The sequence below is a fragment of the Acomys minous genome (assembly GCF_964271855.1).
Source record: "Acomys minous genome assembly, chromosome: 14".
NCBI lineage: Eukaryota > Metazoa > Chordata > Mammalia > Rodentia > Muridae > Acomys > Acomys minous.
In genome coordinates, this window is record NC_140496.1 from 43,595,432 (window position 1) to 43,621,152 (window position 25,721).

Genomic DNA, 25,721 nt, shown 5'->3' on the forward strand with positions numbered 1-25,721 from the left:
AAGGGTTAGTGTCCATGGCCACCGTGGTGGGGAGCACCACAGCATTCAGGCAGGCGCGGCCCCAGAGCAGCAACTGAGAGCTCACACCTGAGCCACACGCTCAAGGCAGAGAGAGCTACCTGGGAATGGTGTGGGTTTTTAAACCTCAAAGCCCATCCCCAGCGGCACACCCCCTCCAACAAGGCCACACCTCCTAAATCTTTCCCAAACAGTTCCGCCAAGCATTCAAGCATATGAGCTTCTGGGGTGGGGTGGGGGTGGTGGCCTTCTCATTCAAACCTCTACACTAAGATGGCTTTGAAGGGAACTGTGAAATTCTCCTCTCTTCCTGTCTCCCCCTTTTTCCTCCTGTCCAGGAAGTGAATGGTGTGTTCCTCCACCGCTCCTGCCAAGAAAGATGTGTTGTCTCACCGCAGGCCATATGATTATGCATGGGAACCCCAAAACTATGGGCCAAAAGACAGGTCTTTGGTGCTAATGTACAACACAGTGCCTTCCTACCACACACCAGGCCTCCTAAGTTCCATCCCCATCACTACACATATAAATAGATGAATAACCTTCCCTCTTTATAAATGGACTTATTTCGGGCATTTAGTTGCAGACAGTTTTTTGCTTTCTTCTTTTTCTTAGAGAATCAAGTCACCGGGCGAGGTGGTACACGCCTGTAATCCCAGCACTCAGGGAGGCAGAGGCAGGCAGATCTCTGTGAGTCCAAAGCCAGTCTGGTCTACAAAGTGAGTCCAGGATAGCCAAGGCTACACAGAGAAACCCTGTCTCAACCCCCCTCCCTACAACTCCCAAAGAATCAAGTCAACAATTTTTTTTTTATCAGTTACATGATTCATGTCGTGAGTGGGAGAAGGTACAAAGAATGGGTCGAGGGTTGTAAAAGAAAAAACAAAACAACCAGGTTTATACACCTCACTCTGTTCACGTGTGGTTGTAGGGCTGTCTCCCCTACAGGTGCAGCTGCTGCACCTGCCAGGTGCCTCCCCAGATGCAGGCCTCCAGGCAGCAGGTGCGGCAGCTTTTCTCACAGTATGTGTGCATATGAACTCTGCAACAGTGGGCACAGGAGCAATAGAGGTCTGTGGCGAGTCAAAGCAGTGGCTGGGGACTGAAGACAGATCCTGGCAGCTACGCTAGGAGAGAGTCATCCTTTCTTTTCTTTCTGACAAGGTCTCTTGTAGCCCAGGCTAGCCTCTGACTGTATAGCTGAAGATGACCTTGAACTCCTGTCTCTAACTCCCAATGAGAGCACAAGGATTACAGGCAGGCCTCACCTGCACCTTATATGGTGGTGGGGATTGAACCAAGGGCCTAGGGCATGTCATGCAGGCCCTCCATCAGCCGAGCCATATCTGCAATCCCTTTGTGTTTTTCCTTGATTTATGCCTTCTTCTTTTCTTTTCTTTTTGGTTTTCGTGACAGGGTTTCTCTGTGTAGCCTTGGCTATTCTGGAACTCTCTTTGTAGACCAGACTGGCCTCGAACTCACAGAGATCCACCTGCCTCTGCCTCCCGAGTGCTGGGATTAAAGGCGTGCGCCACCACACCTGGCGATTTGTGTCTTCTTATGGGTACCAGGAGGTGGGGCATGTTCGTTCCTTGTCCACTGCTCTAAGTCCACATTCCAGAACTGCTCTGGACAAAGAGTAGTGTTTCTAAGAAGGTGAGGGAGTAAGCGAGAGTCCAGGAGGCTGCTGACCTGGGTCCAGTCTGAGCAGTAGGTAGGTGGGCAGGTTGAGTGGCAAGTGCTTAAAGTAAACCGCGCTTCTTCCCCCGGCCACTAGGGGCCGCTGTCCTACTGTTCTGTGGGCGCCAGGTGAGGTGACCTGTCCTTTCTCCCCAGGTGTGGGGGAGGAGCAGCTGGGGCCTTCCTCAACCAGACAACCTCAGATTAGGGTGAGTGGTGGTGAGGCTGGAGGGCTGAAGATAGAAGACTTCTCTTCTTTTGGTAGAGAAACCCAGCGTAGAGGCCCCGAGGGCGTTGCCAAGGAAAGTATAGGCTGGCAGGCTCCAGGCCACAGGGAGTGGTGGGGTCTGAGGTGGTATGGAAGGGCCGAATAGGAATAAAGGGGTCCTGTGTGAGAGGAAGAGAGGGGGTGGGAAAGGACACAAAAGGACGTAGGTGGCGTCTATGGGGTCAGCGAGTCCTAATCACACCCAAGCCCGTTGATGGTTGATGGAGTTGCAAAGCCCGTACTGACCCAGGAACGAAAACACAGCAGTCAGTGGGAGGGCAGCAGCTTGGAGAATTGAAGTCACAAGTGTCCAAGGCTCTTGGCAGCTCAGTTTCTACAACTCCAGCCAGATGCTAGCACATGGAAACCCGCCCTGTTGGAAGAATGGATTCTGCAAGAGAAGCCAGGGTGGCTGTGTGTGTTTTCTCCTTGTTACCATAGTCAATGTCTGACTTACAGAGAGACAAAGATTACCTTGGAGGTTCTGGTACACGACCTATTAGCCTTTTGGTTTGGTTTGGTTTGGTTTGGTTTGGTTTTCGAGACAGGGTTTCTCTGTGTAGCCCTGGCTGTCCTGGACTCCCTTTGTAGACCAGACTGGCCTCGAACTCACAGAGCTCTGCCTGCCTCTGTCTCCCTGAGTGCTTGGCACCACTGTGCCCAGCTCCTATTAGCCGTATTGCTTTTGGGCTTGTAGCAAGATGGTGGGACACGTGATGGTGCATAGCCAATCACACCAGGGCAAGTAAGTGAGAAACACACCTAATGACTGTGCTTCCCCCAGAGCCCTCCCTTCTCGAAGGTTCTGCCGTCTTCTTGTAGTTCAGAGGGACTTTGAGTATGAATACACCCCTGCTCGTGCGCGGTAAGTGGCTGTCCGCCTGGTGGCACTGTGTTGGAAGGGTCTGGAAACTGCGAGGTGAGGCTTCGCTTGACAAATTACATCACCTTACTTCCCCCCCCCCCCCCCCCCCGCTTCCTGTTTGCTATGATGTGAGCATTTCTGCCTCAGGCTCTTATGTGAAGAAGTCCTGCTTGGGAGCACACAGCTGAGCACACGTGGAGGGAGCCCTCTGCCACCATGAGTGAAATGAATCTTTCTTCCCCTCAGTTGCTCTCTTAGGAGTTTGGTCATAGTAATGACAAAATAACTAAGGAAAGCATATTGATATTATTTTTATAAAGCTGTGTTTGTCTCTCTCTTTGTTTGTTTGTTTTGTTTTTTTGTTTTTTTTTCCCAAGACAGGGTTTCTCTGTGTAGCCTTGGCTGTCCTGGACTTGCCTTGTAGACCAGGCTGGCCTGGAACTCACAGAGATCCAGCTGCCTCTGCCTCCCGAGTGCTGGGATTGAAGGCGTGCGCCACTATGCCCCATGCTTTTTAGTTCTTTCTTTGCTCCTGAATCCTCTTTATTTCTCCCTGCATCTCTGCCTGTGGCTGAATCCCCTGCTTCCTCTTCTAACTCCTCCTCCCCTGGCTGGCAGGAAGTCCAGCCCTATTCTCTCCCCTGCTCAGTGATAGGCTGTAAGCTGCTTTATTGACATATCAGCAGAGTTAGAGAGCAGAGTTTATACAACATTTAGACAGGAGATTCTCAGAACAAAGCTTGCAACCAGATCTCAGGGATACAGAAATCAGCATTGGAATTACACAATGATCTTATGAAGAAGCAAGGCAGGGACTAACAAAATTTTAACATGTAGGCCCTTGGAAGCATTCAAGATCTGATCTGTAGTTTATACAAAATTCCCCAGCCAGCCGGGCATGGTGGCTCATGCAATCCCAGCACTTGGAAGGCAGAGGCAGATGGATTCCTATTAGTTTGAAGCCACCCTGGTCTACAAAGCGAGTCCAGGACAGCTACAGCTACACAGAGAAACCCTACCTAGAAACAACAACAAAACCCATAACAAGCCAGGTATGGTGGCGCACACCTTTAATCACAGCACTTGGGAGAGATTTGTATAGAATATTTTCTGCAATGCAGACTTCTGGGGATTTTTTGTTTTTTGTTTTTTTGAGACAGGGTTTGTCTGTGTAATAGCCCTGGATGTCCTAGTCTCTCTTTGTAGACCAGGCTGGCCTCAAACTCACAGAGATAGCCTGCCTCTGCCTCCCAAGTGCTGGAATTAAAGGTGAGTGCCACCACTGCCCAGCATGACTTCTGGGGTTTTGGAAGGTCCCTATCTTGAGGGGCAGAGAATAATCAATACCTGGAACCCCAGGGGTGGAAGGAGAGAGTTGACTCGGGAAACTTGTTCTCTGTCCTCCACAGGTGTACCATGGTGTGCACGTGTGTGTGTGTGTGTGTGTGTGTGTGTGTGTGTGTGTGTGTGTAGGTTAAATAATAAGATGGACAGCAGCTGAGGATGGCATACAGTATCTCTGCCCCTCCCATCTTGGACATATAAACACACGCAGAAAAATTGCAGATCTGTCTTCTTGCACGTCATCAGCTGAACTCGTGCCTAGAGCCTACCAGTGATGAATGGGGCATGGCTCTATCCATGGAAAGACAGTCTAGAGTCTACCTCTAGGGAGCTGGGGGCGTGGCTTAGCGGTAGAGCCCTTGTATGGACCCCTCCAGAGAGGAGATTCAGGTGCCATTCAGTGGTAGAGTACTTGCCTAAGGTCTTTGGCCCTAAGACTCCATTGCCATAAAAAGGGCACTCACAACCCTGGCTCCTCTCTTTTGGGCTGGGAGTCGTAACTCAGTCAGTGCACTTGCCTGGTATTGTGTGGTCTTGGGTTCCCTCCGCAGCATCAGAAATACAAAATAAGAACCCAAACTGCACATGGAGCAGAACACAGGGGTCAACCTGACACAGAACCAGCCCTTATCATGCTAAGTGAAAGAAGCCAGGGCTGGAGAGATGGCTTAGAGGTTAAGAGCACTGTCTGTTCCTCCAGAGGTCCTGAGTTCAATTCCCAGCAACCACATGGTGGCTCACAACCATCTATAATGAGATCTCTTCTGATGTGTAGGTATATTTGGAGGCAGAACACTGTATATGTAATAAATAAATATATTAAAAAAAAAGAAAGAAGCCAGGCCCCGGAGAGCGTTTGCATTTTGGGGGTCTCTGTATGAAGTGTCTACAGCAGACAGACCATAGAGAGAGACAGAGTAGACCAGAGAGGCTGTAAGAGGCTGGAGAAAAGGGAGAAAGTAAATGACTGCTTTGAGGTAAAGAGAATGCTCTAGAATTGAGAGATGGCAGCCGCACGACTCTTGAACATTGCTCTAACATGTGACCACGACCTAGCCCTTGAATTACGTTTTTATTAGTTTGTTTATTCATTTTGTCCTTCATATATGTACATGATGTGCTCTTACTGTTCCTCCTGTGCTCCCTTATCTCCCTCCTGTCCTGTCAGCTCCCTACACGTCTCTTTGCCACATTCATGACTTCTGTTTTGTTTTGGGAACCACTGAATTTAACCAGGCCCATCTATGTTGGTGCTACCTACCGGAGCCTGGTAAGCTCACGTGGGTATAGTTTCCTTTTCCTTACTTCTTTAGAAGACAATGTCTCATTCTGTAGCAGTCTGGCCTGGAACAATGGAACCCAGGCTGGCCTTAAACTAATGGCAATCCTTCTGCCTCAGCATCCTGCGTTCTGGGATGACCGGTAACACATCCCATTTATTGCTCGACTGAGCAGCACATTTCTATAATACACAAATTACCAAACCTTGGGCATTTTGGTATAGCCACAGGAACACACAACAGTGACAGCCAGAGGTGTCAAGATGTGCTTGGCTTTCTTCTTCTGTGGGAGAAGTGGCCACCATCTGCCTGGCCCAGGCTTCTAGGCTTTTCTCAAGCTTCACTTGACTTCTCTCTCCTTCAGTACTGCAGACTTAGGCCTGGGTGGCCCAGGTGGCCCCAGCTGGTCTCGCTGAGTGCCTGTCATTTCTTCTTCCCTTCCAGTCAGCAGCTTGGGCTAGCCTCTGACCCCTTCTTATTCCAGGGCTAACAGGGCTGGCTAAGAGGAAGTGCTCCCTGGATACAAGAGAAACTTTTATTTTTCTTCTTTTGTCTCCAGTTTGCCTCAGCCCTCTCTTTGTAGGAACACCATCATTTGGAAACAATGTGTATCCTCTCTTCTTCTGTTTTTTTCTTTTTTTTTTTTCTGTTTTTTCTTTTTTGTTTGTTTGTTTGTTTTTTGAGACAGGGTTGATCTGTGTAGCCCTGGTTGTCCTGGAACTTGATTTGTTGACCAGGCTGGCCTCGAACTCAGAGATTTGCCTGTCTGAGTGCTAGGATTAAAGGCATGTGCCATCATCAACCAGATCCTTTTGTTATTTTATATTCACAGATCTGGCCATAGTGGCACAGACATGCAGTCTCAGCGCTTGGAATGCTGGGAGGCCAGAAGCTAAAGAATTTCCAAAGGTGTACAATGAGTTTGAAGACAGCCTGGGATACATGACGCTCTGTGTTCCCAAAAAACAACATCCCCTTTATCCCCTCCCTCCCACTGTCCGTCTTCCTCCTCTCAAAGGGCCACACATAAGCTGTGGCCACACACACACACACACACACACACACACACACACACACACACACCATGTAAATAAAATTTAAAAAGAAAAAATTAAAACAAGACATGCAAGGCATCAAATCAGGCAGTCCCAGAAGCCTAGGCGCACAGCTTGTAGGCAGGAAGGCAGGGTCGCAGCTCCCACAGGTGCCACCAAGCCACCATTTCAGGCTCACCACCCTTTGGCATGGCTAGGAGTGAAGCCACCATGGCTGACATCCATTCCTCACTCTGAGCCTGAAAAGTGGGAGAGAGGGGAGGAGACATCTTCTCCATCTGTTCCTCCTGTGATGGAATGTGGTTTTCACTGCTCACACCCACCTCTTCTCCCATCTCTTCTAGGCCAAGGGGGACGAATAATATAGATTCTGGCAAATAGCTTTGCTATGTGCTCAATGGGGTATGTAAATAATGACTCATTTTATGCCCTGGGGAAGGAAAATATTCTATGGAGATACTGAGGATAGGGGCTTCAGTGTGTGTGTGTGTGTGTGTGTGTGTGTGTGTGTGTGTGTGTGTGTGTTTGTGTTTGTGTGTGTGTGAGAGAGAGAGAGAGACAGACAGACAGACAGACAGACAGACAGAGATAGAGACAGAGAGACAGAGACAGACAGAGACAGAAAGACAGTGAGAGAAGCAGAGAGAGAGAGAGAGACAGAAACAGAGAGACAGAGAGAGGCTGTGTGTATATACACAATGACCTTGTCACCCCAAATAACATTTCAGAGCATTCTATTGGGACCCCCAACTGACCTTGCTTCATTTATTTATTTTTAATTTAAAATTACATTTCTTTCTTTCTTCTGGGGAGTGCTGAGTGTGCACAGCATCCATATGGACGTCGGAGAACAGGCTTGGGCGTGGCTCTCTCGAGCTGTGGGTCCTCACCTTCGGAAGTGTGTGCTCTGGGAATTTGAGCTCAAAACTCAGAGCTCAGGTGATCAGGATTGGCAGCCTTTACTTGATCAGCCGTTTTGCTGACCCTATTTGTTTGTTTGTTTGCTTGTTACTTGCTTAATTTTATTTGTAAACAAGGTCTTACTATGTAGCCTCGATTAGCTTGGAACTTGCTACGTAGACCAGGCTGGTCTTGAACTCACAGAGATCCACCCGCCTCTGCCTCTGGAATGATGAACTTAAAAATGTGTCCCACCACACTTGCCCCCTCCTTTTTTTGGTACGAGGGATTTTTTTTTTTTTAAATACGGGGTCGTGTGTGTTCCAGACTGGCTTCCAATCCACTCTGTAGTTGAAGACGCCCATGAACTTCTGATCCTCCAATCTTCCTGCCTCCACTTCTTGAATGCTGGGAGCACAGGCATGCATCATCACATCTGTTTTATGTAAGGCTGGGCATCCAACCCAGTGCTTTGTGCAAGCAGTCGACCAAGTAAGTTACATCCCCAGCCTGCCAGCTGACCTTCTAGGTGAGCATTGCTGCTCAGAGCCCTATGGAACCTTCCAGTTATGTGTTGCCGCTCAGAGCCCTATGGAACCTTCTAGTTAAGTGTTGCCGCTCAGAGCCCTGTGGAACCCTTTCCCACCTAGAATGAAGGGATTTGTTAAAGAACATCTGTGTCTATTCAGTGAGCACTAACCGTACAGTACATGCACTGGGCCATAAGCAATACAGTCTCCCAAAGCTTTGCACTTCCTGGCTGTGTTTTCTTGAAACTGAAGACAGTGATGGTCACAAAGGATTCGTGCAGGGGGTTGTGAGCACCCCCAGAGTCCTAGTACTGGGGGAGAGGGGAGCTGGATCATGTAGACTACGTAACCCGGTCCTGTCTCGAATGAATGAATAGGTGAACGCTTTGTCCTAGGAGACAGCGCCGTAGAGTGTGTGTTTGCTGCAAAAAACACAAGGAGCCTGAGTTTGGATCCACAGCACTGCTGTTATAAGGCTTGGTGGCACGTGCCTCTAACCCCAGTGCTGGGATGTGGAGACAGGGGGATTCCCGGAACTAGCTAGTAGTCAGTCTCACCCAATCAGGGAGCTTCGGGCTCAGTGACAGACCCTATCTCAAAAAGCAAGGTGTGAAGCCAGGCGTGGTGGCACACGCCTGTAATCCCAGCACGCAAGAGGCAAAGGTGAGTGGATCTACAGAGGGAGTCCAGGACAGCCAAGGCTACACAGAGAAACCTTATCTTGGAAAAAAAAAAAAGAGCAAGGTGTGAGCCAGGCGTACTTGCACTTTGATCCCAGCACTCAGCAGGCAGAGGCAGAAGGTATTTTTGTGGACCAGCCTGGTCTACAAAGTAAGTTGCAGGACAGCCAGGGCTACACAGAGTAACTCTGTTTCAGACACCTCCCCCTTCAAAAATTAAAGGAAACTATGGTGTTGGCAATGTGGTTCATAGGTAAAGTCACCTGCTGCCAAGCTGACAACTTGAATTCAATCCCTAGGGCCCACACAGTGAGGAGAGAGCTGACTCCACAAAAATTGTGTTTTGACCTCCGTTCTCGAGTTATGGCACGTGTGCACATACAAGCACACATGTAATAAATAATATATGCATAAACATAAACAAATGAGGTGAAGTATTGAGATAGACCTCTGCACATGTATGTGTACAAGAACACACACATAAAAACATGTATACACGCATACTGAAAAAAATAAAGACCAGTGTTATAGCTCATTTGTAGGCATAAGGTTATTGTGTGATTCAAATGCTGATTCCTGTAACTGCCATATCTGGTTGCAATCCTTGTTCTGAGAACTTCCTGTCTCAATGTAAATGCTGCACCCCAGTTGTCCCCCTGGTATGCCAATAAAGCAGCTTACAGCCAATCACTGAGCAGGGGAGAGAATAGGGCTGGACTTCCTGCCAGCCAGGGGAGGAGGAGTTAAAGGAGTAAGGAGGGGACCCAGTTACAGGAGAGGTCCAAGTGACACCAGGAGAGTGGAGCTGGAGCAGGAAAGCAAGTATCTCTGGGATATACCTTGGGAGGAAACCAGATTAGTTTAGAGGGTTAAGAATAGAGTAATAACTGCTCAGTGATTGTAACTGCTCAGTTATTGTGCTGTGAAGCTTATTATTAAACAAATATAAGAGTCTCAATTATTTGTGTGATAGCCAGGATAAGAGAGAAACCAAGAAACAATAACTGTGACTCTCATTAGTGAGCACTTGCCTAGAATATACAATGCTGTGGCTCCACTCTGCTGCTGCTGCTGCTGCTGCTGATAATGACGATGATGATGATGATGGTGGTGGTGGTAGTGATGATGATACATTAGACAAAAGTCCATTAAACTGGGCTGGTGAGATGGCTCAGCAAATAAAAGGTACCTGCTACACACCCTTAAGTTCAGTCTCTGGGAACTCACAGCAGTAGAAGAAGAAAAGTAATTCCTGGAAGTTGTCCACACCTCATCCCCATATGATCATAGTAAGTAAATTAAAAAATAATATTTAAAGCCCATCAAACTATGTCTTTGTGATGAGGGAGCCTATGATGGAGATGTGGGATGTAGTAGGGATGGCACATGTCTATAATCCCAGCGTTCTGGAGGGAGAGACAGAAGGACTAGGAGTTCAAGGTCATCTGTGTCTGTATCATGAGTTCCCAGCCAGGCTGAGCTCTATGGCACCGTGTCTCAAAAACAAACAAAAAAACCCAAATCCCAGGATTTCACAAATCAAGCAGTTTGCACACAACAGACACTATTGCTTTCAGCCCTGAACCCTGACAGTCCAGCGTCATGGTGCCAGCCTATTCTTACAGACAGAGGTGATGAGTCTCCATTGCCACATGGCCTAGAACCCTTTTGACGTCCTACGTAAGGTCACAGTCCCGCTCAGGAGGTCCCTACATGTCCTCACATCCCACCTCGTAATACCATGACCTTGGAGGGTCAAGACTTTCAACACAGAAACTAGAGGAACACAGATACAAAACCAGCACTTCCCTCCACCCTGTCGTGTCACCTTCCTTCCTGCAGTTGAGGTGTGCCTCCAATCCTCTGACAAGTGTCCCTGCGAGAGAAGAGGAAGGGAGACAGAGACTCGGGGACAAAGGCTGGACATGGAGCTTGCAGTTCCAGATAGACCTGCTAGCCAGCTAGGCCCCTGCAACCCCCCCCCCACCCCCCCACCCCGCCCAAGACAAGACAGGGTTTCTCTATGTAGCCTTGGTTGTCCTGGACTCACTTTGCAGACCAGGCTGGCCTCGAACTCACAGCGATCCACCTGCCTCTGCCTCCCAAGTGCTGGGATTAAAGGCATCACCACCACACCCAGCCTAATTTTTTTCTTTGTAAAGATTTATGTATTTATTATGTATACAATATTCTGCCTGTATATGTGCCTGCTGCCAGAAGAGGGCAGTAGATCTCATTATAGATGGTTATGAGCCACCATGTGATTAAATGTCCTGACCAAGGCAACCTAGAGAGGAGAGGGTTTTTACTTTACATTTCTCAGGTCACAGTCCATCACAGAGGGAAGTCAGGGCAGGACGAGAACCCAGGGGCAGAAAATGATACAGCGAACGTGAAGGAGAGCTGCTTACTGGTTTGTTCCCCAGGGGTTGCTCAGTCTGTTTTCTTACAGCACCCAGGACCGCCAGCACAGGGGCGGCCATGCCTACAATGGCCTGGGTCCTCCCACATCCATCATCAGCCAGGAAAAAGCACCACAGGCTTTCCCCGCATCTCCTCAATCGAGGCTCCCTCTCCCAGGCCAGGCTCTCAGTGCGTCAGGGTTCCCAGATGGGACCTCTGCAAGGGATGAGCCCGTTATCCTGGGAGACCAAAGTCTTAAAGCCCATTGGCACCTCCAGGATAAAGTTGACGTTCTTTCGTGCACAGGGTGAGAGAGTGGGGTCCCTGTCGCCTGCCTCCTAGCCTGTTTGGGTTGATGTGCACTGGTGGGGAGGAGAAATTCTATAGAAGTTTTGGCAGTCTTTATTATGCAAGCAGCCCCCTTGAGTGTGAATAGAACTGTGAGATCTGCCAAGAGGACGCGGCAAAAGTGGTGGGGTTGTCCTTGCTGAAATTAGGTTATAAAAAGACGCTTGCCCGCCCGCCCGCCCTCCCTCCCTCCCTCCCTCCCTCCCTCCCTCCCTCTCTCTCTCTCTCTCTCTCTCTCTCTCTCTCTCTCTCCTTCCACTCTCAATCTTGCCCTTTCCCTCTTTCTCAGGGTCTCATTACATAGCCCAGGCTGGCCTCCAACCCATGGGGCAAATCTCCTGCCGTACAGAGATTCTTTTGTTTGTTTGGTTTGGTTTTTCAAGACAGGGTTTTAGCCCTGTGTAATAACCCTCGCTGTCCTGGAACTCGCTCTGTAGACCAGGCTGGCCTCGAACTCACAGAGATCTGCCTGCCTCTGCTTCCCGGGTGCTGGGATTAAAGGCGTGTGCCACCACGCCCCCCCTTACAGGGAATTTAATTCAGTACGACCTACAGGTGGCTGTCATCTTTTCTGCTTTAATTGCAATGTGCCCATCGCCATTTGGCCTTTTGTTTAATTTTTTAAAATTATTTTTAAAGATTTGTTTCTTCTACTGCAGGTGTGCTGAGTGTTTTACATGCGCTGTGTGCATGCTTGGCGCCGGCAGAGGTCAGAAGAGGGCGCCAGGTCCCTTGGAGCTAGGGTTACGGATGACTGTGAGCTGCCGTGTGGGTGCTGGGAGTTGAACCCGAGTCCTCTGCAAGAACAATGGCTTTGGACTGCTGAGCCATTTCTCCAGCCCTGGTTGAATTTCTAAAGTCACAAATAAAAACTGCACGTGTATTTATAGCGTGCCCCGTGGTGTTCGCAGGCCTGTGAATCCTGGCGGAGCGTCTAAACGGAGCTAACTGCCGTGATCTTTCCTTTGGTGCCTTGGAGCTAAGGCAATATGAGCTCAATAGAAACTGCAGCATGGGCCGGGCGTGGTGGCGCACGCCTTTAATCCCAGCACTCGGGAGGCAGAGGCAGGCGGATCGCTGTGAGTTCGAGGCCAGCCTGGTCTACAAAGTGAGTCCAGGACGGCCAAGGCTACACAGAGAGACCCTGTCCTGAAAAACCAAAAAAAAAAAAAAAAAAAAAAAAGAAAGAAACTGCAGCATGGAATTTGGGTTTTCATCTTTCCCAGACTAGGGAACCTGTAGTCCAGTGCTCTTCCTCAGTGGTGTACAGTGTGGGATGCCAGACTTCCGAGGCAGCAGCAGGAGGTGATGAGAGAGCACAGACCTCTCCAGGGTGTTGTGCTGCTAAGCATTCACATGGGCTAAGTATACTAAGTGTGTCTAATTTTTTTTTTATTAATTTTGTTTATTTTTGTTTTTGGGTTTTTTTTTTTGAAACAGAGTTTCTCTGTGTAGCCTTGGCTGTCCTGGACTAGCTTTGTAGACCAGGCTGGTCTTGAACTCACATCAAACAGCCTGCCTCTGCCTCCCGAGTGCTGGGATTAAAGGTATGCGCCACCACCGCCCGGCCAGCCAGGGTTTGTTATACAGAGAAGCCTTGTCTTGAAAAACCAAAAATGAATGAATAAATAAATAAATAAATAAATAAAAGCAAGGTGGGAAGCTGAGGGAAGACCCCAGTGGTCGTCTCCTCGTCCCCGTGCAGGGTGCACACATAGCCATGTGCACTCAGGCGGACGTGCATTCACATGCACACACACACACACCAAACACGTAAGGATGAAGTTGCTTGCATTGTGTTGGACCCACGATAGGCTGCCAGGGTATCACAGACAACAAGCTGAGGAACAACTGTGTGTCACTTTTCCCATTTCCCTCTGGGTTTCTACTGTGGTCTCGCCTTTCTCTTTTTTCTAGAAGGAATAGTTAAATAGCTTAGTGATTTTCCTAGAGTACATTTTAAACAACTTTTTTTATTGACTTTTTGTGAATTTCACATCATGTACCCTATTCCCACACGTCTCCCGGTCCCTTCGTATCTGTTCTCTGCTTCTGCAACCTCCCCCACAAAAGAAGATTAAAAAATAAAAACAAAATAACAAAACGTAACAACAACAAAATCTCGCCGTGGAAGCTGCAGTGTGTCACGGCGTGTCCCACCCCATACTCTTTCGTCCACACATCTTTACTTGCAAATGTTCAATACAAAGAAATCGTTGGTCTGGTTCGAGGCCTCTGCCTTCTGCTACGCCACCGATTCTCCATCCTCACTGGGACTCCTCTCGGATAGCCTGCGGTTGCCCTGTGTCATGGAGACCCTGCAGCTTCGGATCTGCAGGCCTGGCCCCTTCACGTGTTCTGGCAGCTCATAGAGGGGGGAGATGTTGGGGCGGGCCAACTCAAAGCCCTGGCTTTGGGCCTGGGTGATTGCTGAGTCTGTCAGCCGGCCAGCTCTGCCATGCCCGCCCACGCCACCAGGGTGAGCTCTTGAGCGCAGCGCCAGCCAGCTCACCCAGGGCTGCAGGCAGCAAGAGGCAGGGCTGGCTCACTCCCTCTCCTACCACCAGAGCCATCTCTACTGCGCAGGCAGGCAGGCAGGCGAGGTGCCGGGTCCAAGCTCCCCAGTGTTGCAGCCGGTGAGGGCTGGGGTCAGCTCTGCACAGCTCTTGTGGTTCCAGGTGGCAGCCCAGACCAGAGACGTCCTCATGGCCTTTGGTGGTATTATGAGCCATGGACATCAACACAGACGACCCCTGCTGCTGCAGGGCCACGGACCCAGACATGGCCCTTAGTGGTAGCTCAGGCTGGGACTTCACCATGGCCTCAGGTGGCAGGGCAGGCCACTCACACCAGGCTGTTCCTCTCCACCCTCATGTCTCCAGTTCTGCCTCTCCTCATAGTGCTCAAGCCGTTTGATTTCTCTTTCTTGCCCATCTCCCCGTCACATGTTTACACATTGTAGTGGCTTCTGATGCAGGTGGGCCTCTGGGTGGCTTCTGCCTGCCCCAACCTCAGGGCAGTGGGCGGGCCTCTGTTGTTTTAAATGAAAATCCCAATCGGTCCATTTACCAATAAAGACTCAGGAGCCAGATGCTGGGGTGAAAACCTGCTAGCTCAGAGAGGCAGAGAAAGCATCCAGCTGACCTTCCTACTCAGCTCACATCTTGATGGAAAAGGCTCACTAGCTCAGCTGACAGAGCAGGAGGAAAAGGGGAAAAAAAAAAATCCAAGGCCAGAGGCTTGCTAGCTCAAAGCTCAAAAAGTCAAAGGCCAAAATGCTCCTATTACTTCTACATACTGTCTCAAATACATAATTCAAAGTCCCTCCTACTCTTTAATCCCTGTCAGCTGGCTTCTTGCTCTACCTCTTGACCTAGGGTTATACTTTATTAAATCCTGTATACGGAAAGGCCTTGGATTAAAGGTGTGTGCTAGGGCTGGCTGGACCTCACCTTACTCACCTGTTTACAAAGAACAGAAAGTTCTTGGATTAAAGGTGTGTTAGGGCTCCGCCAGGTTAAACAAAAGACAGGTTTTTACAGTTCACAATCTCAGGGATCACAATGGAATCAAATATCCTGCAACAGGCCTCTCCTAAAATACATTTTTTAAAAAAATTATTTTTAATGCAGCAGGAGTAGTGGCTTACTCAGAATTCCAGCCCTTGGGAAGCTGAGGCAGGAGGATTACTGTTGAGTTCAAGCCTGACTATCTGAGTTCAGTTCCAGGGATGTACATTGTGGAGAAAAGGAGAGACCTGATTTCCTCCCAGATGACCCTCTGCATATATACATACACATGCATAAATACATATAATAAAAACAAGCCAAACCACCATTGGTATAATCCATCTCTCTGTTCCTCCTGTGTTGTAGATACCATGAACATCTGTATCATAGTTGAGAACAGAGAGGTCTCTCAAGGCTCATGTGCTGACAGCTTGTCCTCCAGGGAGCATAGAGCAGGGCTCTGCCCTCACCACTTGACTCATCATCCACTGACCATCATTTGCCAGCCTATTAGAAGGTGAGTCCCGGGGCTGGAGAGACAGCTCAACAGTTAAGAGCATTGACTGTTCTTCCAGAGGACGCAGGTTCAATTCCTAGCACCCACATGACAGTTCACAACTGCCTGTAACTTCAAGATCTGACACCCTCACACAGGCATACAGGCAGGCAAAACACTGATGCATATAAAAATAAATACAATCATTTTATTTTATTTATTAAAATTTTTTTAAAATTTATTTATTTATTGTATATGAGTGCTTTTCCTGCAGGAAAAGGCATCAGATCACATTATAGATGGTTATGAGCCACCATGTGGTTGCTGGGAATTGAACTCAGGACCTCTGGAAGAGCAGGCAGTGCTCTTAACCACTGAGTCATCTCTCTAGCCCAATACAATCATTTTAAAAAGAAGAAGGCAGATCTGGAATTTAGGAAGTAGAGCTAGTTAAAGGCAGTGTGTATGTGGGGTGTCTTAGCCCAGTCTCTCTCTCTGTCACAATGAAGAGGACATACCACATTATGATGACAGTAACCATGAAGGTTTACACCCAAAACTCCTATAGTCACGATCCTATCTTTTGTTCTGTCTTCCAGCTGTCATCTCTCTTGCCACCTCATGAGAGACCCTGAGCCAGCAGCCAGCAGCAGCCCCACACCTGGATGGCCCCTGCCCCAGGTACCATGATAATAAAATGCATAGAGTTTAAAGCCACTGAAGTGAGTACTATTATTATTGTTTGCTTGTTTGCTTTGTTTGTTTGTTTGGTTGGTTGGTTGGTTTCAGTTTTTTGGAGGGGAGAAGTCTCACTCTGTAGACCAGGTATCCTAATCAATTGGCTTCACATTGCTGTGATAGACACCAGACCAAAAACAAGTTGATGAGAAAAGGCTTTATTTCCATTAACACCTCCTGATCTTAGTCCATCACTGAGAGAAGTCCGGGCAGGAACTTGGAGGCAGAATCCAAACAAACTGCTACGGGCTTGTTCCTCGTGGCTTATGCAGTCCGCTTTCTGCAACCCAAGACACCCACTCAGTGGTGTGGTATCAACCCACAGTGGGATGGGCCCTCACACATCCATCTCTGATCAGGAAACCAACCCCGCCCCACCTTGGCCTACAGGCAATTCTAATGGAGGCATTTTCTCAATTAAAGTTCCCTCTTCCTAGATGACTATAGTGTGTATCAAGTTTTTTAAAAATTAACCAGCATGGGCCGGGCGTGGTGGTGCATGCCTTTAATCCCAGCACTCAGGAGGCAGAGGCAGGCAGATTGCTGTGAGTTCGAGGCCAGCCTGGTCTACAAAGCGAGTCCAGGACAGCCAAGGCTAACACAGAGAGACTCTGTCTCAAAAAAACAAAAAGCAAAAGAAAACAAAAAAATTAACCAGCGCTATGGCCACTTTGGGACTCACTTCCTCCTGTCTCAGCCAGCTAGGATTTCAGGTATGAACGAGGCAAAACAAAAAACAACAACAGGGCCGGACGTGGTGGCGCACGCCTTTAATCCCAGCACTTGGGAGGCAGAGGCAGGCGGATCGCTGTGAGTTCGAGGCCAGCCTGGTCTACAAAGCGAGTCCAGGACAGCCAAGGCTACACAGAGAGACCCTGTCTCGAAAAACCAAAAAAAAAACAACAACAACAACAACAACAATCCCCCCCCCCAAAAAAAAAAAACCCACAGGTATGTAGGCCACTGAGTTTTAGAGTTATTTGCTCTCTGTCTGAGAGAGCTGGAAGTGTTCCTGGTGTGGTAGCCTGGGTTGTATATCCAGATCCTGTCTCAAAAACAAACTAATAAACCAGGTGGTAGTGATGTATGCCTTTAATCCCAGCACTCAGGAGACAGAGGCAAGCAGATCTCTGTGAGTTCGAGGCCAGCCTGGTCTATAACGCTAGTTCTAGGACAGCCAGGGCCACACAGAGAAGCCCTGTCTCAAAAAAACAAACAAACCAAACCAAAACAAACCAACAAACACAAAAACTAATAGAGGACAGCTGAGCACCGCAGGGGCCCGAGGAGAGGAATGCCAATACCGAGTGGCAGACAAGTACCCAGGCCCTACACGTTCCTTTCTTCTTGTTCTTCATATCTGCACCTGTGCCCGAGCCTGCCGCCTCTCCTCCGTGCCTATCCTGAAGTCTTGCCCAACCTGCTCCGGGCTCTGCTGCCACCCCAAGTGATGTCTCTACCCAGCTGAGGAGCTTTTGCTTTTTTGTTTTTGTTTGTTTGTTTGTTTGTTGGTTTTTTGGTTTTTTGAGACAGGGTCTCTCCGTGTTAGCCTTGGCTGTCCTGGAGTCGCTTTGTAGACCAGGCTGGCCTTGAACTCACAGCGATTTGCCTGCCTCTGCCTCCTGAGTGCGGGGATCAAAGGCGTGTGCCACAAAGCCCAGCCAGCTGAGGATTTTTGTTTGCTTGTGACATAATGAGCCCTGTCCTCTCTTCGTTCCTTTTTTTCCACTGAGGTGAGGTCAAGAGTTTGGAATAATGAAAAGAAAAAAAAGTTTGGTATAATGAGGCTCTGCTGCGGAGTGCCACTTTTGCCGCAGCCAGCTACATGTCCCAGCCGGTAAGTCCTAAGCATCCTAAAAGTGACACAAGTCCCAGCCAGGGCTCATGACAGTGGTAGTGTCTCCAGTGAAACTCACTTCCTGTGGGGAGTGTGATACCTGCTCAGGAGGCAGAGGCAGGAAGAGAGGAGTCAAGTGCATCCTCAGCGACATATTGCATGCAGGAGCCGGGCGGGCCAGCCTGAGCTATATAAGGTCCTATCCAAATGATGATGATGCAAAAAAAAAAAAAAAATTTAGCAGGCTGGAGAGACGGCTTAGCAGTCAAGAGCACCGGCTGCTCTTCCAGAGGTCCTGAGTTCAATTCCCAGCAACCACATGGTGGCTCGCAACCATCTATATTGTGATCTGACACCCTCTTCTGGCCTGCAGGGGTACATGCAAATGGAGAACTCATATACAATAAATAAAATAAATCTTAAAAAGCAAAACAAAACAAAAGGATCGTCCTGACATAACTCCATAGCCTGGGCCTGGAGAGAATAGTAAACCCTGACAGTCACAGGAGGGCAAACTGCCGCAAGACTGTGGCAGGCTGTGCATTGCAGCCTGTTCTCTCTGCCCTTGAGTGCATCTCCTTAGGTTGTTGGGAGCACGGCAGCACCCAGACTGGGGGAGCACTCAGGATATGGGAGCACTCAGGCTTGGGGAGTAGGCAGGCTGGGGGAGCACTCAGGCTGGGGGAGCACCCAGGCTTGGTGAGTACTGTAGCACCCAGGCTGTGGGAGCATGGCAGTGCCCAGGCTAGGGGAGCACCCAGGCTGGGGGAGCACAGCAACATTGTGTCATTGGAAGAGATTCTGTTTTCTCTGCTGTGGAGGTCAGAGCCACACTCCCTCTGACACTCAAGCCCTTCTGTGCTGCTAGTCCTTGGCTGTCAGATATTTTCTCTAATATGTCCTTAAGGTGGAACTGTCCTATCGTCTCCTGTCCTGTGTCTGAGATTCTTTGTTTTTGCAATATCTAGGACCTCTCAGGCGCCAGGCCTGTGGTTTATCACTGAGCCATACCATCCCCTCACGCAGGTGCTCTCCTGCCAGCCATGCCCGTCACCTCACAAGTGGATACCAGGAAGGCGCCTGAAGACCCATTCAAACTGTAATGGCTCTCTCTCTTGCACACTTTCAACCTTTCTTCCTCCTCCTTAGCTCCTTCCCCTGGGGGTTTTTCTTGTTGGGTTGCCCCTACAGGCCTCCCTCCACCCCCCGCCCTTTTTTTTTTTTTTTAATCTAAGATAGGGTCTCTCTATTTAGTCCTGGCTGTCCTCAACTAGGTATGTAGACCAGACAGGTCTGGAACTCACAGAGATCTGCCTGCTTTTGCCTCCAGGGTGCTGGGATTAAAGGAGTGCCAAGAGCAGTTGTCTTGGGGAGACCTTGTATTTGAGCCTGACTGTGGTCAGCTTGTCTTGCACATGACGTGGAGGTCGCTAGTTTATTCCGTCATCACTGGTGTTTACTGAGCACCTACTATGTATAGCACCATTTGGGCACTAAGGGTAAACCAACACAAGATTCTCTGAGGAGAGCTAACATATATGTAAATGGGACTTGATGAGGAGGTTACCGCCCCTCCCCTCCCCCCAACCCCCCATCCCCCCCACCCTCCCGCAAGTCGTAGGGACTACTTGTACTGTAGGGCACAGGCTGTCTGGGTCTACTATTTATTAACCTTTGTCGTGGTGCATGGAAGCTTTCATTACTACCCACCCTTTCTAAACAAGAGCCAAAGTTCAGAGAGGGTAACAGGGCTAAGCTCACACAGCTAGTAGGTACAAGCAAGACTCCAGACCCGAGCTCAGACAGTCCCGTTCAGGTGGGTCACAGGTCAGATGATGGACAGAGGGACACTTGAAGGAGACATTGAGGAGAGTCCAGTCAGCAGAGGACACCAGCAGGCAGTGAAGCCCCTCAGGTGGACCCATGTTGAATGTATCTTGGGGTGCTGTGAGGGGAGGGGACCCTGTGATGGGGGGCAATTATCCTAAGTACTGTTGTACCCCTTGTGCATCTGTGACCACTTTTCGACAGCTCAATAGTCACTTGACATTTTCCAAGGCTCTTTTTTTGTTTGTTTGCTTTTTCAGACATGTTTTCATTCTGGAGCCCAAGAAGGCCTGGAATTCACAATCCTCTAGTCTCAGCCTAGACTGTGGCAGGAATCACAGGCATGTCCCATCCTGATGCATCACTTGACAGATAGGAAAACTGAGGCTCTGACCTGCCTGAGGGGGCCCCTGCCCCGCCTCCTACATCAGTAGAGGCTGGCAGGTTAGCTAAACCAGCAGCAGCAGGCTGGGAGGAGTTAGATTCCAGAGACCAACAAGGATTACCGGACAGTGCCGCTCTGCCCAGAGCCAGCCGGCATGGTCCTGGGACACTTCATGACAGGTTTCCAAAACGCTACCCCCAACCCCCACTCTCACGGTAACCAGATTTCCTGCCTTTCCCTTAAGCCAAGCAGCTTCAGGCGCTTCATTAGCGCCTCTGAGGCCCCGGCCGCCCTGGGGGATGAAAGTGGCGGAGAGGGGCGCCGTCCTAATTCCGGCTCACCTGGCAGGGGGTCGGGCGCTGAAAGGAACGCGGCTGGCCGGCCTCGCGGCCCCGCCAGCGGCCGACTGGACCCGCTGTCTGCGCTTCAAATGCAAAATCCGAGCGGGGAGGGGGGCGCGGGGGAGGGCGCCGGTGGCCTCTGCTCTTTCTTTAATAGACCAAAGGACTCTGGCGGCTTAGCTCTTTTTCCTAATTTAAAGATATTTTCAGGCTTTTGGGAGCTCCCCGTGGCGAAGCAGGAAGGCTGGGCTTTGGCGGGGCGGGGTGGGCGGTGGGGGATGGGGGGGTGGTGGAGGGTAGGGGCATGAAACAGCCAGCACGGCTGCCCACCGAGGAACTGGAGAGCTCAGAGGAGGAGAGACTGAGGTTGGTATGGGTCCAAAGATAAAACACGGGATTCGTAAGGAGACCCCTACTGGCGCTTTGCTCTTTGCCTCAGTTTCCCTCTCTGGAACCTCTGCAAGCCCCAAGCAGAAGGTAGGATGGAGGTGCAGAGGTGCTTACTAATTTTAAACATGTCTCTCCTAAGAGAGGGCTCTCAGGGTCAGCCCTGGGAGGCCTTGGGAGGCGTATGACTTGGGAGACAGATGGAAGAGGCGTGTTGCCTCCCAGTCTGGCACCCCGAATGCCAGGGCGGGAAGGAGGAGTGGAGAGCCAGGCCAATGTGTGGAGCCGCCTCCATACGGGAGGATGGGAACGAGGATAGAGAATGGAGAGGCTGTCTGGAGTTAAAAGATAGTTTAGAGAGGACGCGAGAGGTGTCTTCCTCTAGGTACTGCCCAGGTTGCTCTCCTTGCCTCGCCCTCCCAGTTCCGCCCCCCCCCCCTTCCTCGCCCGCGGCACCCCTGCGGGCCTCACAGTCCCGTCCCCGCCCCCCTTCCACACGCCGCCCCCCGCCCCATAGCTCTCCCGCTCCGTTTCTCGGGTTCCTGGCCAGCCCAGCTCTCTCTCCCCACCCCTCCTCCTAGTGCTGCCTCCCGCTCCCGGGACTGCTCAGCCCCCACTCCCTTCATCCCGCCACGCTTTCCTCCCCAGGAGCGCTCCTCCTTGTCCCCCCCCCTCCCTTCCCTAGGCGGGGCAGGGTCTCGCTGGCCGAGGGAGGGCGCCGAGGAGGGAAGGAAGGGTGTTTGAAGAAGCGCCAGCTCCCCGCCCGGGGACCTGGCACCCGCGCGGCCCACCTCTCCCGCGCAGCCCGGGGCTCCCAACGCCGGGGCGCGAGAGCTTTCGGGGATCGCTGGGGCGAGGTGGCCGCGCCCCAGATCCCTCCAACTCTGGCAGGTGGACCTCCAGGTCCGCAGACCAGGACGCAGCTCTGGCTTTGGCCCAAAAGGGCGCGGCGGCTCTCTAGAACCCGCCGGCTCCCGCCGCTCCGTCCCGCCCCGCACTTGTGCCCACGGCAGCCCGTCCCCTCCCTGCGTGCTGAGCCGGGAGCGGCCCCGGAGTGCGGGAGGAATCGCACATAAATCTGCCGTAATGATGGTGGTGCTAATGAGACCCCGCAGCTCGCCAGCGGAGCTCCTGCACACTGCGCATGAGCAGCAGCAGCGGGAGCTCCCCAGAGCCTGGGACTCCTCCACACTTCTGACAGGCCTAAGCGGGGATCCGGGAACCCAAGTGTTTGGGATGACATCTCACCCGGTGCCTGCACTGTGGCTCAAGGGCAAGAGTTATCGCTACGGGGATGGCTCTTTCCCCTGGCTTCACGTATTGCCAACCCACCACCCCGGACCCTGATATCCCAAGGTGATCTGAAACTGTGCCAAGCACACACAACACGACTGCTTTCTTGTCAAGAAGGAAGGTCGGCGTTGGGTTTTCTTGTCCTCGTTCCATTTCTTAACTGTGTCCTTAGGCAAGTCGCCTGTCTTCTCTTAACGTTGAGTTTGTTGTATTGTAAAGCGCTTATATGCAACACACCCTTAAGACAACCTCCATTGTCACAGACACAAAACCCAATAGTTCTATGGACCGGACGGAGGAGGGGGCGCATGCGGGGGGGGGGGGGCGGGGCGATGAGGAGATAGGCTGCTTCCAAAGATAACCTTGAGCTCACGCACCCACCTCTGAGCTCACCCTCTGGTGTCCTCTCTAATGTGGCTGGCTCAGATTTAATACCATTGCTTTGGCTAGGGTCTGCTTCTAACCCAGTGGCCCACCCGGTCCACATGGAGAGCTTAAAAATGGGAGGTCAGTGGGCTAGGGGATGTGTGTGACGCCAACTCAACTGCTCTCTTACCATGTACACGGCTGTGAATTCCATCCCCAGCGCAGCGTTTACCTGGGCATGGGTGGCACACTCCTGTAATCCTAGCTCTTGGGAGATGGAGAAGAGGGATCAGGAGGTCATGGCTGTCTTTGACTATAGTAAATATCAGCTGGGTGTGGTGGCCTCGGGAGGCAGAGGCAGGCGCGCTTTGAGTTAGAGGCCAGCCTGGTCTACAAAGCGAGTCTAGGGCAGCCAAGATAACACAGAGAAACCCTGTCTCGAAAAAACAAAACAAAAATTCCAGACCAGCTTGGTCTACAGATCGAGTTCCAACAAGTCAAGGCTACACACTGGCCCCTGTCTGAAAAGCAGGAGGAAAAAAAAAAGTTGCTGCTGCTGCTATGTGTGGGTCCTGAGCTGTGTGGATGCCGATGCCTTCTTCTTGGGACTCTGTCTCAGCCTTCTGGAACGAAGGCGGGCTGGGGGGAATGGGAAGAGAAGGCCTAATTGCACATGGACAGTCCAGGCACACCCAGCAGGGTAAGCGCTTTACCGACAACCCTGATGACTTGGTGGAAGGAGACAGCTAACGTTGACTTCTGTGTCTCCATCCCAACAAACCAATAAATAAATGTGTAAAAGGAAAAAAAAAAAAGTCCAGGAGCTTAGAGAACTCAGCTTCAATTTTCTAGCATAGCAAGGGTATATCTGACTTTGCCCCTGAAGAAGGCAGAAGAGGTGACAAGGTGGCGAGGGCAGGGAGAGGTCCCCTTCCTTTGTCTTTGTGGAAGAGCTTTTGACATCAGCCTTGACCTAGTGTCTTTTTGCTGGGGACCCGGGTGATGTGAGGCAGCCATTTATTAAGGATGGACACCGTGGGAGCTCTGTTTCCTGGACTGCATTGACCACTAGGTTCCACAAACCTCCGAGAAAACATGGCTTTACTCCAGTTCTGTGTGTGTGGGTGCAAGGAGGAGAGCTGACATCTGGGTGTCCCCCATATCGTTTTCCACATTATCTTTATTATTATTATTATTATTAGCAGCAGCATTAGTTTTTTAGGACAAGGTCTCTCTGTAGTCCTGGCTGTCCTGGAACTCACTGTATAGACCAAGCTGGTCCTGAGTGCTGGGATTAAAGGCCTTTGCCACCATACCTCGCCTCTACTTTATGGTTTGGTTTTGTTTTTAAGATTTATTTCTTGGGGCTGGAGAGATGGCTCAGTGGTTAAGAGTACTGTCTGCTCTTCCAGAGGTCCTGAGTTCAATTCCCAGCAACCACATGGTGGCTCATAACCATCTATCATGAGATCTGGTTCCCTCTTCAGGTGTGCAGGTGTACATGCAGGCAGAACACTGTATATGTAATAAATAAATCTTTTTTTAAAAAGATGGTTTTTTAACATATCTTTAAAAAAGATATACATGTTTTGGCTGCATGTATATATGCACACTCCATGCATGCTTGGTGCTTGAGGAAGCCAGAAAAGGGCATTATTGCATTCCCTGGGACTGTAGTTATAGTTGCGAACCACTATATGGGTGCTGGGAACCAAACCAAGGTCCTCTTGGGAGATCAGCTAGTGCTCTTAACTGCTGAGCCACCTCTACAGATTTTAGTTTTCTTAAAAAAAAAAAATCTCAAAATATTTTTCTAAAAAACTTATTTTATAAATTATAATGTATATGTGTGTATAAGTGCTGGTGCCCTCTGGAGGAGCAGCCACGCACTCTTGTTCACTGAGCTTAAGCATTGAGCCATCTCTCCAGACCTCCATTATATTTATTTTTATTTTAGGTTTTTCGAGACAGTGTTTCTCGGGTGAGTTCCAGGACAATGAGAGACCTCGTCTCCAATTGCAAGGTAGATAGGTCCTGACGCTTCCTGGTACCAGAAGTTGTCCTCTGGCCTTCACACATAAGCACACACATGCAGAGAGAGACAGACAGAGAGAGAGGGAAGGAGGGACAGGCTGAGGGAAAGCAGAGAAAAGGACACACAGTAACAGTCAGCCAGCCGTGGCCTCCAAAACACAAATGATAGATTTATTGAGTGGCAATTGTGTTCAAATTGCTTTTAAGCCTTTTTTGTTCAGGTTAAGTCACTTTTAATCCTGTGGACATCAGGCACACAAATGGTAGCAAAACATCCATGCACATGTGTAGCCTAGGTGACCTTGAACTTCTGATACCCCTGGCTTGTTCCAGAACACCCCATTCACACTGTGATGAGCCGGGAACTAGGGCCTTGCTCATGTTCACTAAGGAGTCCACCAGCTGAGTAATATTCCCAGCACTGGGTTTTTGTTTTTTTTTTTTTTTTAATTCACTTTATTATTTTGGGTGGATGGGTGTTTTGCCTGCGTGTGTATGTGTGCACTGTGTGTGTGTGGAGTCTGAAGAGCTCAGAAGAGGTCAGATCCCCTGGAACTGGAGTTGCAGCCCGCTGTGAGCCACAGTGTGGATGCTATCCAGCCTAGGACCTCTGAAAGAGTAGCCACTGCTCTTTATTGATGAACCATCTCTCCAGCCCCAGTATTTTGTTTTTTTGAGTCATGGTTTTACTATCTCTAGTCCAGGCTGACTCCAAACTTCTGGGTTCAAGCAATCCTCCTGCCTCGGCCTTCCAAGTCCCTGGAGCTGCAGACACCACCACCACACTGGCCCTTTATTTTTCCCCCTTAAGAAATTGGTCACGCCAGCTGTGGTGGCACACACCTTTAATCCCAGCACTCCGGAGGCAGAGGCTGGTGGATCGATGTGAGTTCGAGGCCAGCCTGGTCTACAAAGCGAGTTCAGGACAGCCAAGGCTAACACAGAGAGACCCTGTCTCAAAAAACCAACAGCAAGAACAAAAAGAAATTGGTCATTAGAGTTAGGCCCATATTAAAGCCCAAGATATCTCATCTCAAGACCACAAATTTACTGGGCTGTGGTAGTGCACATCTTTAATCCCAGCACTTGGATGGAGGCAAAGGTGGGTGGAGCTCTGAGTTTGAGGCTAGCCTGGTC

General features: G+C 50.1%; 1 long non-coding RNA gene across 1 annotated transcript in view; it reads left to right on the forward strand.

The window, feature by feature from the left end:
- The window catches only part of LOC311582697, a 21,204-nt gene extending 5,118 nt beyond the window's left edge, over window positions 1–16,086 (forward strand). Inside the window, exons 2-3 of the long non-coding RNA XR_014774198.1 lie at window positions 15,247–15,397; window positions 15,976–16,086. This is a non-coding gene — a long non-coding RNA (uncharacterized lncRNA). The remainder of the gene's footprint in view (window positions 1–15,246; window positions 15,398–15,975) is intronic.
- Window positions 16,087–25,721: the final 9,635 nt, after the last annotated feature.